Raw genomic sequence first — 14944 nt, 5'->3', positions numbered from 1 at the left:
CAGCCTGCTCCAGTGCAGGTCCCCCACAGGGTCACCACTCCTGTCAGCAAATCTGCTGCACTACAGGCTCTCCTCTCCCCTAGGTCACAGTTCCTACCAGGAGCCTGCTCCAGCATAGGCTTCCCACCATGTCACAGCCTCCCTCAGACATCCATCTGCTCTGGCATGGGGTCCTCCATGGGGTGCAGATGGATGTCTGTTTTCCCATGGACCTCCACGGGCTGCAGAGGAATCTCTGCTTTAGTGCCTGGAGCACGTCCTCCACCTCTGTCTTCACTGACATTGGCGTCTGCAAGGCTGTTCCTCTCAGGTGCTCTCACTCCTCCCTGGCTGCAGTTGCAGCTGTGCAGTAACACGTTCCCTTCTTGGATACACTTTCCCAGAGGTGTTGTCACAGCTGCTGATGGGCTCGGCCCTGGCCAGCAGTGGGTCTGTCTCGGACCCAGTGACCATTGCCTCAGCCAGGATTGGGGAAGTTTCTAGTAGCTTCTCACAGAAACCCCACCTGGACTCCTCCCACTACCAAAACCTGACCCTGCAAACCCAGTAAGTGTTCAGTTAAATCTGGCTCATATGTACGCTGTTACAAGTCTTGCTGACTTGGAATGTTCAGCACTTTTTCTTAGCTGAATCCAGCTCATTGCTCTTAGTAAAGTTGCGAGCACTTAGCAAGAGAAGCATTACACTAAATACAGGAACTGTGGAGAACCATTGTTGGGTATTTGCTACTAATTTGTACTTTTGAAGTGCACAAAGCCCTCTACAGTGTCAATATTCATCAGACTGTGTTGTTCTGGTAGATTCAAGCTTTTCCTCACAGTCAGTGGTACTCCTGAAAAGAGATCCAAGCTCGTTGATTTCGGTTAGCTAGTATTTGATTGTCAAATCCTTTTATCCTTGCTTCTGTGAAGTTTTGGGCAAGCTGAAACGACTTTATTATAGAAGGAGCTATTATCTCTGATGCTAGTGTATAATAATCTATGTATATTTATATATATTTATATGTATTATATCTATATATATATCTGCAGTGACTGCCATTTTTATATCCATTTCTTAATGCACATAAGAAAAGTTTGTTAGTAGCAATCAGCTTTACAACTTGAGATTTAATTGACAACATCCAATGCTATTTTTATGAAATAACAAGCACATAAAAAATGAAATGAAAACTCATTAAAAATAAACATGCATGCTATAGTATGGAAATAGGTCTTAACAAATATTAATAAGGACTCAAATAGGAATCGCCAATACTACCTGGTATAATTTGTTTCTTTATGTGCATATACTGTTTCTAAGTGCAGCTCCATCCCATCGGATGCTGTAAATTTTGGATGTACTGTAACAAAGGTACACTTACCCGGTGTGAACACAGTGAGGCTCCTTTCTTGACTTGGGAGGACTCCTAAGGCTCGGAGCCACATGAGGGCAGCAAAGACCCAGACTCCAAGGGAGGGTTGTGCGAGCCATCAACAGAAGTGAAAATGACGCAGTGACTTCTTTATTCTCCTACTCCCCTTTTGCTTTTCTCAGATAAATTTTAAGAAAATCATAACAGTGATGGTAGAAAGTCCATCGCTGCAGTCTTTTAGAGATCACTGGACAGAGTTGATGGCACTCTCTTGCCATGAGGAAAGTTCAATGGCTTTCAGTGGGAGCTCCCAGCATTACTTTGGAATCCCAATGCAGATTTGTGTAGCCTGTTTTATTCACACTATGGGTGGAAGGAACTGTATCACAGTTTTAAAACCAAACTATTCTCCTTTGTTCCTAAGGTATAGAGTATGGAATGTTTTCCTCTAATTCACTGCTTTAGTAATATTTTTCCTTTTGAGTACTCTTTCTTCTTTTGACCCACTTTGCTGTTCATTTTCACAGCTGCTTTTTCTGTCACATTGATTACAAAACATCTGAATACTCTGGTTCTTATAATTGTTTCAATGCTTTACAAATTCACACATTCATGGAAATTTTAGGTAATCTGAGCCAAGAGAACCCCCCCACTATCTATTGCCTTGTCAGTACAATCTTAGCCGAAATTACAGGAGTATCCATTTCATATTTCTGTATTTTTACTTTCTGTTGTTCTACTTAAAACAATTAACAAAGAATGAACTTAAACAGCAATAGAAATGCATAGAAATCAGATTAATAAGCATGCATGGCCTGCAGTCCTATTAGTTTGTACTAAACAGAGTATTTCATAACTACACACAATGAAATGAGTCACAATTTCTGTCAAAATTGAGACAAGTTCCTCAAAATATAAAGCATTTGTTACAAATTAAGATAGTAAAACCTACCAGCTCTATGGTTTGATATGGCACCCAACAGTTGTCAACCAGGATAGTTCCATTTTCTGAAATCTTAGTGCTGATCCTATTTCACATAGGCAAAGAAACAGATCAAGTGTTTACCCTCTTATTTCATTGTTTCCTGATAGATTAGTATTCCATTTTTATGCTGATAGAGAGGTTGATCATTACTTTTTTATTTTTCAAAATGCTAGTATAAACTTTTTTTACCAAATGACTGTGACACTGTTGCTCAAACAGTGCAAGTAGAGCAGAATGGCAGACATCTCTGCTGCAGTATCCTTCCCCTAACCATAAAATCCCAGCTCCCACTGATCAGAACCAGAATCCAGTCTTTCAGACAGAGAGCAGTTTGAGGTTTTGCTTACACTACTGTTTCCTTGCACATGCTGGGGTACTTTAGAAAGTTCTTCTCAGATGTTCTGTTGAGTGAAGGAATCAAGTCCTTGCAGCAAAGTACTCCTTTTGTGCTTACTGTAAGCATGTGTCATAAAACATCTCTAACTGCATCCCACCATTTTTCTGGCGAAAGGACTGCATATCTGCCACACTGCATTACAAGCACAGGCATACATCTACCTGTTCCAAGACAGAAAGGCTGCTGGATTATCAGCAGCTAGTGTTTTTCAGATGTGTATTTGTGTTCTGCTCTAGGGAAATCCTCTTCAGCTGTTTTTCAGTACCAGTGAAACACCTGTAAACATTCTTCCTTTAAGACAGAGCATATCAAGCAAGGGGAGGGAGGTAAAGGCTAGAGTGAAGCTGGAGCAATTAGAGCAGAAGGGGATCTCAAAGCATGTGAGTAGCTGTAGCATGGGTAGAGTACACCACAAAATGATAGTAAGAATATTGATTGTACATCAAGATTCATAAGGGTTGCGGACTATTGTGAGTGCTTCAGCAAATTGTTGCCAAAAATGTGAGTTAGTGGACAGGCAAGAAATAAATGATATGTTTTAGGCTGTGGAAAGTATATCTGAGAGAGCATGATTTTGTAATGCCCTCTAAATGATCAGGAGTACCAGAAGAGAGGTAATCCTACTAACACTTCAGAATGGATAAATATGATAGTAATTCAGGAGAGATGTGGCCACCTGTTCTAGAACCGATGACAAATCACTGTCCATAGGTCACAAGAACTTTGGTATCCAAATGATTCATTGTCCAATTTTCTGTAAAAGTGGAAATAATTCTGGTAAGGAGACTTAGAGAAATAGGTTAGTGAAATAAGCTAGAGCTGAGGTCTGGAACATGAAACTAACTCCGGCTGTATATTAATGCTGTACCTGTGTTTATTTTCCAACCTGTTTGTATGCCACGACCATAATTTCTTAGCAGTATAACATTCTTCAGTCAGTCATGCTGACTCAGCCAGTCAGGCATTGTAGGCTGGAAAATGTTGTGCCTGACTCCGGTGAAAATATTCAGTGACAGATTCCTCTGTGGTGCTAACAGAGGCTTTAAACCACAAAGGCTTTGAAGTCTTTGCAAATTCCTTCTCAATATTTTTAACCTCATTTTCAGAGGTTTTTTCCAATACAGAACTGTTGATTGTGCAGCAAACTGAGTAATCTCAGTCTGTGTCTCTATACTGGAATCATTCATCCTATTAGAGTTGCCAGACTGATGATGAACTCATTTTCTTAAATTCCTTCATATGCTTAGAAATCAATGTATTAAATGTATTAATAATTTTAAAAATTACTTTCACTGTTTATAATACTTATTGAAAATGGTGAACATTTGGTTGTAAACTTAGTTGTTTAGAATTAATTTGATAAAATATTATTTAAAATAACATCTTGATGACTGTGTGGAAGTAAAAACATCAACAAAAAATTCAATTACAACTTAATAAATAAAATTAGGCACAGCCACATCCAAATATATAAATTATTTCTTGTGTAGTAAAAGTATCATCCTAGTGAACTGTAAAGTTCAAAAAAAAGTTTCAATGTAAGAAATATGGGGTTAGAAAATTAGTGTTATTGTTTGGTTACACAATACTCTTTAAAATTTTCATCACAATTTTCTCTTTTTCTCTTTTCTCTTTGGATTTTTTTGGAAAGTAGACTGTTAAAAAAAGTTACTTTCAATTTTTTTCCTGTTATGCTGTACCTCCTTTGTTTCAGTGTCTTCTCTACTATTTGTTCTGTGAATCTTACTAAAACTCTCTGAAATGCTTTAAAGCCATAGTTGAGGAAGTTCCATGTATTAGTTTCAAACACATTTCCTGTTAAAAATATATTTCTTGTTCTAGTGCCTAGAGTTGCCAAACTAATCTACTACACTTCTATAAAATTTTTAAATGAAATTTAATGAACAAAAAATAATAACTAATATAAGAAAATATACATGTTTTCAGTGAAAACTTGTTCCATACACCAGAACACACTTTTCAACTCATAATAGCCATTATTTTAATGTACAAGTCTTGTGTCACTGCAATTCAGGATTATTTCCATTAGAGTTCAAGGTGTTACAGTACTGTAAAAAAAACAAGACATCCCATCTCAAACATTCAAAATACATTACCTGGCAAAAAATATATTAAAAATTATTAAGTTTTATTGTTTAAAAAGGTTTGAATCTTTAAGTAGTTATGTAGAATATCCATATGTCCCATCACATAGAGTAAAAACAGTGTTTTAATATCTCATTAAAAATTGCTTCCTTTTTAATGTAGATTTTTCATGGATATACCTTTTGTTCTAAATTTTATTTCTCAAGCTCTTGGTATCTGAGCATTGCAGGAGAAAGGCAGGAAAGTTTCCTCTGCATATTTTTAATAATTATTATGTGCAATAGTCTTTTTTACTAGTTTTTTCTCATTTCACAAGTAGAACAAAGTTCTTCAGTTACATTAAATATTGCAGATTCAGCAAGTGCAGAACAGACAAAAAGAAGAACAGTTGCACACTCAGAAAAACTTTTTTACTTTCTATTAATGGATAGTTCCAGAAAGCAACTCTAAGCCAGAGAAAATTCAACTTGATACTTCAAGATTAGCTGTGTCTAGGTAGTCAGAGCAGCCAATGGATGAGACCAGAACTGAGGGGGAATCAGAATGTACCTGGCCAGATCTTTCTGTGATAAAAAATCAGCCAGAAGCAACTTTATAACACCGTTTTGCATATTAGAAATTGAGCATTCCTTATTGTACTTCATTTGCCAATCTGGGGATCCTTCCCCTAACTGAGTGCCCCAGCATCAGCTGAATGGAGTTTTTATCATGCACACCTGATTACATATTCATTATTCATGCCCTCTTACTTGATGTATATGTATTAATTTATTGTGCATAGTCGCACTCCTTGTCAGAAGCCCTTGTGTGGTCTGTTGGGGTCTTCTTTGGTGATCTTTAGTGTCTGGCATCATAATATTTGAGGGGGTCATTCACTGACCCCAGTCCTTGAGTAAGATCAATGCTGTTGTTTTGTATGACTCCTGCTTTGCCAGCCTTGCAGAGCTGAGCTGGCATCCTGTTTGCTTCAGTTTCATCCTTTATCTGCTTTCCCAAGCCTGTGCTGTTCTGTTTTACTGTCCTTATCAACTGGAGCATTTTCAGTCCCAGTCCTAAGAAACATCCAAAGGCCAGCCAGTACTTATTCATGGTTAATTGAGTCCAATCCTCTTATAGTTAAGACATTTCAGTCTTCATGATGAAGGAAGAAGAATTTCTGGAAGAAATACAATGAATGAAATGTCATTATTTCTCCACACAGGGAAGAAGAGTTTGCCAGGGATTTGAGATTGTAAAGGGCAAGTATTAGCTGTGAGAGAAGAATCCAGAGGGCACAGTGCCTTGCTTGTGAGCCTAACTTTTCCTACAGAGCATGTGGGTAATGTTTTATGGGCTTGACCTGCTAAATTATCTACTCCTTTGCAAATTTTAAATAGTTTCAGCAGATAGTGACCTGAATACACTATGAGAGAAGCAAGATACTTTACTTGCTGCAATCTTTGTAGTGCTTTAAAACTGGGCTCTTCAATTTTGTGTGCATACTTTAACTGTTTAGCTACTGTATGGGAGAGAGGGGAGTTTTTTGTCATTGGCAAGTTTAGTTTTTTCTTCTGTTTTGATTGATTTCTGCAAGTGACTTTTGCAGCCTGTGTGATACATCAAGGCTGTGGCAAATAGGATTGCAACTGACAATTTAGAAAAGGGAGAATTTCGTCCTGCCTTTCAGCAGAATGTAGATATGTTAGCATTGTCACTGGTTTTCTACCCTACCTGAAAATTCTTCACAGAAAACTTACCCTGGTTAATAAAGAAAGCCTATGGACAACTTCTCATCTGAGAACCTGGCAGAATCTTAGGAGGAAAAATACTCTGCAGGGCATGTTTTCAATTGTGTATAAATGAAGTCATGTATACTATGTGGGTGTCTGTGAGAAGTTTCGGATTAGTTCGTTTTCACCATCCCTTTGGAGGCTGTGCTGAGTCTAGCTGGGATGGAGTTAGCTTTCCTCATAGCAATCTTTTGCACCTGTGAGCAAAGCAGCACTGATAAACACAAATCATCTGGCTATTGCTGAACAGTCAAGGTTTAACTTTCCCCACTCTGCCACTCCAGTGAGGAGGCTGGGGATGCACAAGATTTTGGGAGGAGGCACAGACCAGATTACTCCAGCTGGCCAAAGGGATATTACATACCATATCATGTTGTGCTCAGCAATAAAGCTGGAGACGAAGGTTTTTCTTGGAGGCAGTCCTTGTTTTTAGACTGGCTGAGTATCGGTCTTCATGTAGGGGGAGGAGATGAGTTCATCACTTGGCCTTGGTATGTGGTTTTTTTCATGCTTTTCTCTTTCCTTCACTTCTTAGTCTTTAACTTGTTACATGAGTTATCTGACTTTCCTCTGCCTATTCTGTCCCCCAACCCATTGGGGAGGGGAGTGAGTGAGGGGCCATATGGTGCTTAGGTACTGACTGGGGCTAATCCTTCACAGGATTTTCATTTATTTTTCAGAGAGAAAATAAGATGCATGATGGAGCCTGGTCAGCTCAGAGACTTAAAACAAAAGGGAGAGAACAATTTTGGTTTCCAACATCATTTTGGTCCATGTTACGCTGTTTTATTTAATCCTGCAATGCCTTGTGTAAATGCATGCAAGGTCTCTGAACTACACAAGAGCAGTGGAGGCCATTTTATAAGGAAAGTGTTGTGCCTTACAGTCGCTTGAAGATCATTTCAATGTGAAGAATAGTCCCACTTAGATTTTCCCACATATTTAAATTTTCTCTGCTGCTGAGTGTTTTAAATGGGGATCTCACTCTGCTCATGGCAACAGTTTTCAAGAGCAATTACCCAAAGGAGTTGTCAAGTCAAGACACTGTTTCATTAAATCTGAGCCGTGAGAGAGCGTTCTCCTCACCATCAAGAGAGAACTCAAGCACTGCTTTCAGCTTGGGAAACAAAGCACTATCTACAGATAGGCAGCAATTCAGACATCAGTATCTTGTCTTTGAACATCTCTGGTCAGCAAATTGCTTCATTAAATCGTTTTTCTGATGTTACTTACCATGGTCTCTTGCTACATATGACATTAAGTAATTTAAATCATATCATTTGGATCAAGCAAAAAAAAAAAACCCAAAACCTAATGTGTGTGATATAAAATTTTAATTTAAATAAACAGAATTGCAATGATAAACATTAGTCCCAGAAAGAAATATGTAGCACTTACCAACTGTGGGACAGCATTACTAGAAGCAATAACCATTCATTGGTGAGTTAAATTCTTCCAACCTGAAAAAGATGAACTGAATTTTTGTGCTCAAATTTCACCTTTTATGAAATGAAGATGAATATCTTGCTTTACTGTATTTGAAGCATTTCAGTTTCATTTGTCACTGACGAATTCTCCTTCATTTCATGGAATATATTTTTCCTAATTTAAGACCAAAACCACAATTGAGCTAAGAAACGTTAGCTTGTTATTTATAGATACAAAAGGATGCTAAATACAAATAGCCATAAAAAAAGGAGGACATAACAAGTCTAGAGTCCTTCATCTCCTACTCTTTGTGTCTCCATCCCTTAACAGAGAGGATGTGTTTTTACATGGTGTGGTAGAACAGGAGAAAATACTCTACAGGTTTTGTTATTGCAGTTAGATTTTTTTTTTCTTTTTCACACTCATTGTCTGGTTTTTGCCTATGTAAGTTGGCAGAACATTGATTTGATGTTTGTTCATTCTGAAACATCTTATGCAAACCCAAACTACAGTTCTACACCTGTCCTCCTGTGTCCTATACTTTTTGGTGAGATGTTTGTAGTGTGAAGCTTCAGCTGCAGTCATTTATGCAGCCAGACAGACAACTGGGAACATAATGAATACACAGGGGGATAAAGATGCAATTTCAATGTAACCCAAACAATCTAAAGCAGCAGGGGCTGAAGGCAATGGGAGCATTCGAATAATATTAAATGTATCCTCTGACCTCACTTGCTGCTCTGACAAAATGAACTCCAAGGACAAAATTAAAAATATAACTATTTACTGCAGCCATATGACCAAATAATATAAGACAAGCTTCCAAGGCATATTTATTTGTGACCCCTCTTAATTTGATTTCATTTCCTCACCATACACCTTTTTGTGTTGCTTCTTGAATTGTCCTTTTTTATGGAGGCATACAATAGAAAAACGTACATTTGAGTGTAAATGCAGAGTATTCAACATTTGAAATAATAAATCCCTTCTAACATTACAACACATAGCAGGAGAGCAGTAGTCTGCATTCTAGAATAGTGGAGTAATACTGGCCCCATTTCTAGTCAGTCACTTCATTTTCCTGTCTCTTTTTCAGGTGTTCTTGGAACACAGGGATGTATTCAAGACAGCTAACAAATGAAACACATGCAAAAGAGGACATGTATTGTAGAGGTTATCTTCTTTATGCAGCAATGTTTTTTTTTGTGGTTGTTTTTATTTTTTTTTTTTTTAATATAGACTAAGCCAAACTGTGTCATCAGCCCTAACAGCAGTGTTAGTGTCCCTGCTAAAGACAGAAAAGGGTAAGGTCTATATAAGGTGTGCAGTATTGAAGGAAATACATAAATTACAATGGTTAAAATCTGAGGGAAATAACAAAATATGCATGCATATGAGCATATGGTATGTAATAAATAGGATAAAACTTTTTATCTATGTGATCTGGAAAATTAGAACTGAAGGAATGTTGATATGAAGATCAAGTAAATTTAGAATAAAATCATAATAGGAAAATACGTTAGTCAAACTTGGGTAGTAAACTTTACCCAGCACTGGCAGAAGCTGAGATCCCCGCAAAACACCAAGAAACCAACCATGTTATATGACTTACCAGATGCCATTCAAGAAGACACTGAGCCAGATATGATTCCTGTGTATTAAGCAACCCACAAACGATCAGTTTTCCAGGATTTTTGTCAAGCCTCTTTTTCAACCTGTCTAAAGTCCGAGCCTCCATGACTCTCTCAGCTAGTCATTACATGAAGAACCACATCTGTTTTTTTTTTTTAATTTCACCCTTACATTTACTTGTTTCATGTGATGCCCCTTACATCTTGAACCGGAAATTACAGTAAATAATTTATCCCTCTTCACCCTATCCTCATTGCTATTCTATTGCTTCACTCCTACCTCAGCTGTCTCACTGAAACAAATCATAGTTACTGTGGACGGAGCTTTGAGAAACCTGATCTAGTGGGAGGGGTCCCTGCCCATGTCAGGGGGTTGGAACTAAGATTTTTAAGGTCCCTTTCCAACACCAACCATTGTGTTATTCTATGGTTCTATTCCGCTTATGTAGTTAGGCCCCGAGTGCTATTGAGCTTGCTCAAGCTAAGGAGTCCAAGTGTGATTTTATCACAAGTCACAAAATGGATGAGGATGGAAGATACCTCTGGAGATTATCTAGTCCAGCCTCCCTGCCTATAGCAGGGTCAATTACAGCAGGTCTCTTGGGAAAAAATCCAGTTGGGTTTTGAAGATCTTCAAGGCTGGATACATGAAAACTTCTCTGACAGCCTGACAATAAAAGCACCCTTTTTCTTGCATTTTAATGGAATTTCATGCATTTCAATTTAAGTTTATTAACACTTGTCCTGTCACTGGGCACCACTAGGAACACCTTGCTCCACCTTGTTTACTTCCATCCATCAGGTACTTATACACATTGACAAGATTTCCCTGAGTCCTGGGAAGCAATTTGTTTGGAAAAACAGGCATGAAAGTAAGATTAAAAAAAAAAATTACCTGAGAATTTTAGTTGAAAAATAAAGTTGAATGAAAGAAGCCTATGAATTAAATAAATAGGTTAAAAAACATTCCAAAGTCCCACCAAAAAGCTCCAGGTACTTTTCTTAGTTTTGCTCAAAATAGCAATGGCTGCTGGTCTTCTGACTACTTATCTGATTCTTGATTTAAATAAGAACAGAAAAGGATTATTGTTATTATAGATTTTCCATTACAAAAAGTTTATGAATGAGTGTAATATAAAATTTGATTTTCATTCACACTTAAATGTCACCTCAGTAGAGTTATTATTGGGGGTCATTTCATTATTTACTTTCATTAGGTTTTTCAAAGATCAAATATGTTTTTATACACACAGGATTTGAATGTCTTTGCTAATAACATTCATAATAATAAAAGTAATAATATAACTGCAAAAACAGTACAACCCCAAATTTCAACAAGTAAAATGCAGTCACTAATGTAATATTATATGCCTTTAACCCAGCAAATTATTACCTTTTATTCCTGTATTCATTCAGTAGAGATCTGTCATTCCATAGCAACACAGTCTTAACTCTCATATCAATGATGGAAGTAAACCTAATATGAATATATCATCTGCAGAACCAAATTTTTAGCAGTATAAAATAAGGATATAGAAATCTTATTGTCAAGGCAAGAATATTTTGAAGGCAATCTCTAGAACAATATTATTAGTAAACTATTGAGTCATTTATTGGTCTTTGCTTTATAATGAACTCCGTTTCCAAAACCTAGAGTAAATCAGTAGTAACTGTGATTGTATTTCTAACAGTGAAATTTAGCCAATATATAAAATAAGTAAAAATAATGAAAGTATAAAATATTCAACCATATCTTTTTGTGCAGAAGACATAATCTACTGCCATTGCTTTCCAAATCCTTGCTCTTTGACTCACTGTCATTTTTGCAGATCTGTGTTACAAGAATAGCAGTAATTTCAGATTTGCGTGGTAGAGGTCTTAAACCCAAATATTTATAATTTTTTATATTCTGCCTCCACAGAGAAATTGTATGAACTTCCCTAAGTATTGACAATTTCAGTTTCCTTGAGAGGGCCGGGAAGATTTTTTTTTTCCTTCTTCCCTGAAATTCCTTTCAGATGTTCTATTATACATTTGTCTTCAATTCTGTACATCTATGCTTTAAGTTTAATAGTTGGCTTTCCTTAGATACTTCCACTCTTAGGTGAATGCTTTATTTCAGCACCAATAGTGTATGTCATAAATATTTGACTTAAAAAGTGGATTTTTTTCAAGTACTTCATATGCAGAAAGTGTTTTACAGAATGTTGTGATTTGCAGGGGGTGCACTGATGGGACATTTGAGATGATGTTAAATGTGTATGCACTAGTACCCTATTTTTGGAAATTAAAACAAAAACATTCTCTCAATTCTGTGCCTTTTATACATTTTCTTAGCTTCTTGACACTCTGATAGTTTTTGCGGTTTTGACAGTAAGAGAGACATCCACTTCAACATCTTGACTCTGCAAGGTTTGTTTTAAGATATAGTGTGTAAAACCAGAAGAAATTAACTGATACAATTTACATGTGCACTGGGGCTCCCTAATCCTACTAACTTCATGTCATCTCGGATGACTTGACCTATTTTAATTCTTGTAAATTTCATGTTTCTTTAATTATCATTGAAAAACCAAGATGTTAAAAACCTGACAAATATTTTCTAGAAAGGGGGTGGAAAAGAACATGGAATTAAACACAAGTTTCCTGAATCCCAAGCTATGAATAAATGAAAAGCAATTCATTTTCTTAGTTCTACAGAACTGTTTACCAAAAATACCCCTATTATGTTAAAAATGTTTGATCACTTTTCAAAAATGGTCTTCGAACATTTTAATTATATATTTTTAGGGCACTTTTGTAAGTAATTGCATTATTTTTCTAAAATCTTCCTGGATGTGTATTAATTATGTGATAGCAACATCTCAGCTACAAATACACAAATACCTTAAATGTCAAAAATATACACTTGATATACAATTTTGGTATTGATTTAACATACATCCACTCACTGTCACATACAGATTGTGTGTAGAGCATGTTAAAGATTATGTTTTCTGGCTACTCAATTTGGAAGTCAGGCTCACATATAGACTGTCCAGCTTAGAAACAAATGCCTACCTATTCAAGACATTTGTAGTGTAGACACTTTGTAGACATTTGTAGTGTAGAGTAGACACTACTCTTCAGCCAGTATGAGCTACAAATACAGAGAATTTCCTCGGGAGTGAGCATGCCTCACGGTGTCAAAAAAGTCAAACACTGCTCTCACGTATGGTGATTTTACTAGTGAAAGGCATATAAAGGACTAACACAGTTGCTAAGAGCAGGGCTTGGCTACAGTTTGGCTACAGATGTGCATTTTCAGACTGCACATCTGAAAATGATCAGAGTCAGAGGTATGTTTTAGTTGTGACAACAGGGTAGGAAGAATTACCATGCACATGCTACATGAGGAAGCTTTACTCATTAGTTGTGACTCTTGTATGAATCAAATCTCAGTTGTGAGTAATAGAAAATATAAATATTTCTTCTTTTATCCAGTGTTCTGCTTTAGGCCCATTGTGCAGTATCAAGTTGGTTTTGATATACTGTCAAGATGTGTGAAAATTTAAAACAATCTTCCACATGAAAACTTCTGTGCCGTTAAATGAGTTCCATCACTTCCTCTGCTGTCCTGACCCATAAGGAGAGAGCTTTTATTGATTTAGTCTGTCTTTAGGAAATGCAGGATAACTTTCCTGAAAACAATAAAAAACACAACATTTCCTTGTTGCCATTCGCTGGGTCTCTTCCTCAGCATACTGCTGGTAGAAGCTATGCCAATTGTGCTTTTGATGCAGCCCTGTCCAATTGTACTGAATGATCCAAAACTCATCTATAATGTGTTTCCAAGTCTTATTGAGAGATTAAGTTATATAATGTTGAAATACATTTACATTTCCCCCAGAGGGTAAAGGGAAACTTACGTACATTAATATTAGATGTGTGAGCTAAGTATATCTGATAGTTATTAATTCTTTAGCTGTACAAAAGGTAAGCTATAGACCTGAGGTGAACAAAAGACTTCTGGTTCAAGAGAGACTCAGGCTGACCTTGGCAGTGCCATTAATCATGAGTAGAGCTCAAACAGATTGTATAGCACTGCAGAGACTCTGGGAGGAGAATAAAAGGATATATGCACTTTGGGAGCCATAAACCATTGTCTTACAAAATGTCCATGCCTTAGATCATCAGAAAAAAGTCACATAAAATAGTTTTGCAAGACATTTTCCAGGACGTAATGCCTTGTGGATATCTGAACTTCTGCCATCTGCACAGATACATTTAGGCATGCGTATGTACATAAAGAGTAAACAAAAGTGCTGGTTTATATATTTATTCTGCTTCTGTTTAAATTTTGTCAAGAACAAAATTAAGAAAATGTCCAACCTCAAAAGTTTTTCTCAAATGTTTCCTGTGGGTGTGGCAGTGAAATATGGAAATATGCTGAACTGTAGCAGATCATCAATGGAAAAATAACTATATTTATAACATATATGCTTATGGTGACTACAGAGTAACAATCTAAATGCAAAGAAGAGTGGTGTGGAATTATTTACATGTATTTCTTTAGAGATACTTATAATGGAAGAGGTGTCTTTTTACTGAAAATACAGTAATAATCTTTTAAACCCTCTCCATTTTTATGTTCTAATAATAGTCTCATTTCAAAAGAAGCAGGAGAGACAAGGGAAATTTCCTTCACATCAAGGAATAGCTGCTTTCATCTTTTTATTATTTTGGAAAAATGTAGTATTTGTATGAACATTTTAAATATTCACCGATGTATGTTAAGATATTTTCCTTTTTAATTTGGGCTTTACATCTTCAAAGTGAGCAATAGCATTTTAAATTCAAATTCTCAGTGAAACTTTGGGAGAGGAAATATGATGTCTTGACATATTGTTTTCTTTAAAAAAAGACAACAAACATAACCCCCAAACACAATGTACACACCCCCCTCCTCCCGCACAGTTCTAGTCATTAGATACTCCAGGAAGTGATCTCCATTTTTTTCTAAAAGAAGTCAGCATGTTGCTATTGCTTCTTGTCTTAAAGTTCATGTTTGATTTACCATTCAGTTTTGTAACACCATCACAGCAGACAGCTTACCACTTAAATGATAAAAGTTTCAATAGGCACTTTAGTGGAATTACGAAAAAGCTACCACTCTTCCACCATGATGCCAGAAAGCTACCTTCTTTCTAAGTCAGGTCAGTAAACTGCACCTTGTAGGCCTGAGCTTGTCTCAGTGTAATTCCAGAGTAACAAAATAACAACAACAAAAACCTG

General features: G+C 36.7%; 1 long non-coding RNA gene across 1 annotated transcript; it reads left to right on the top strand.

Annotated features, from left to right (window-relative positions):
- The first annotated feature begins 3084 nt into the window (after window positions 1-3084).
- LOC135443216 (uncharacterized) lies at window positions 3085-7904 on the top strand. Its single transcript, XR_010438891.1, has 3 exons — window positions 3085-3116; window positions 6044-6156; window positions 7292-7904. It is a non-coding gene; the product is annotated as an uncharacterized LOC135443216 (long non-coding RNA).
- The last annotated feature ends 7040 nt before the right edge of the window (window positions 7905-14944 follow it).

Source organism: Zonotrichia leucophrys, chromosome 2 (assembly GCF_028769735.1).
Source record: "Zonotrichia leucophrys gambelii isolate GWCS_2022_RI chromosome 2, RI_Zleu_2.0, whole genome shotgun sequence".
In the NCBI taxonomy this organism is placed as follows: domain Eukaryota; kingdom Metazoa; phylum Chordata; class Aves; order Passeriformes; family Passerellidae; genus Zonotrichia; species Zonotrichia leucophrys.
This window is presented reverse-complemented; position numbering and strand designations above follow the sequence as displayed.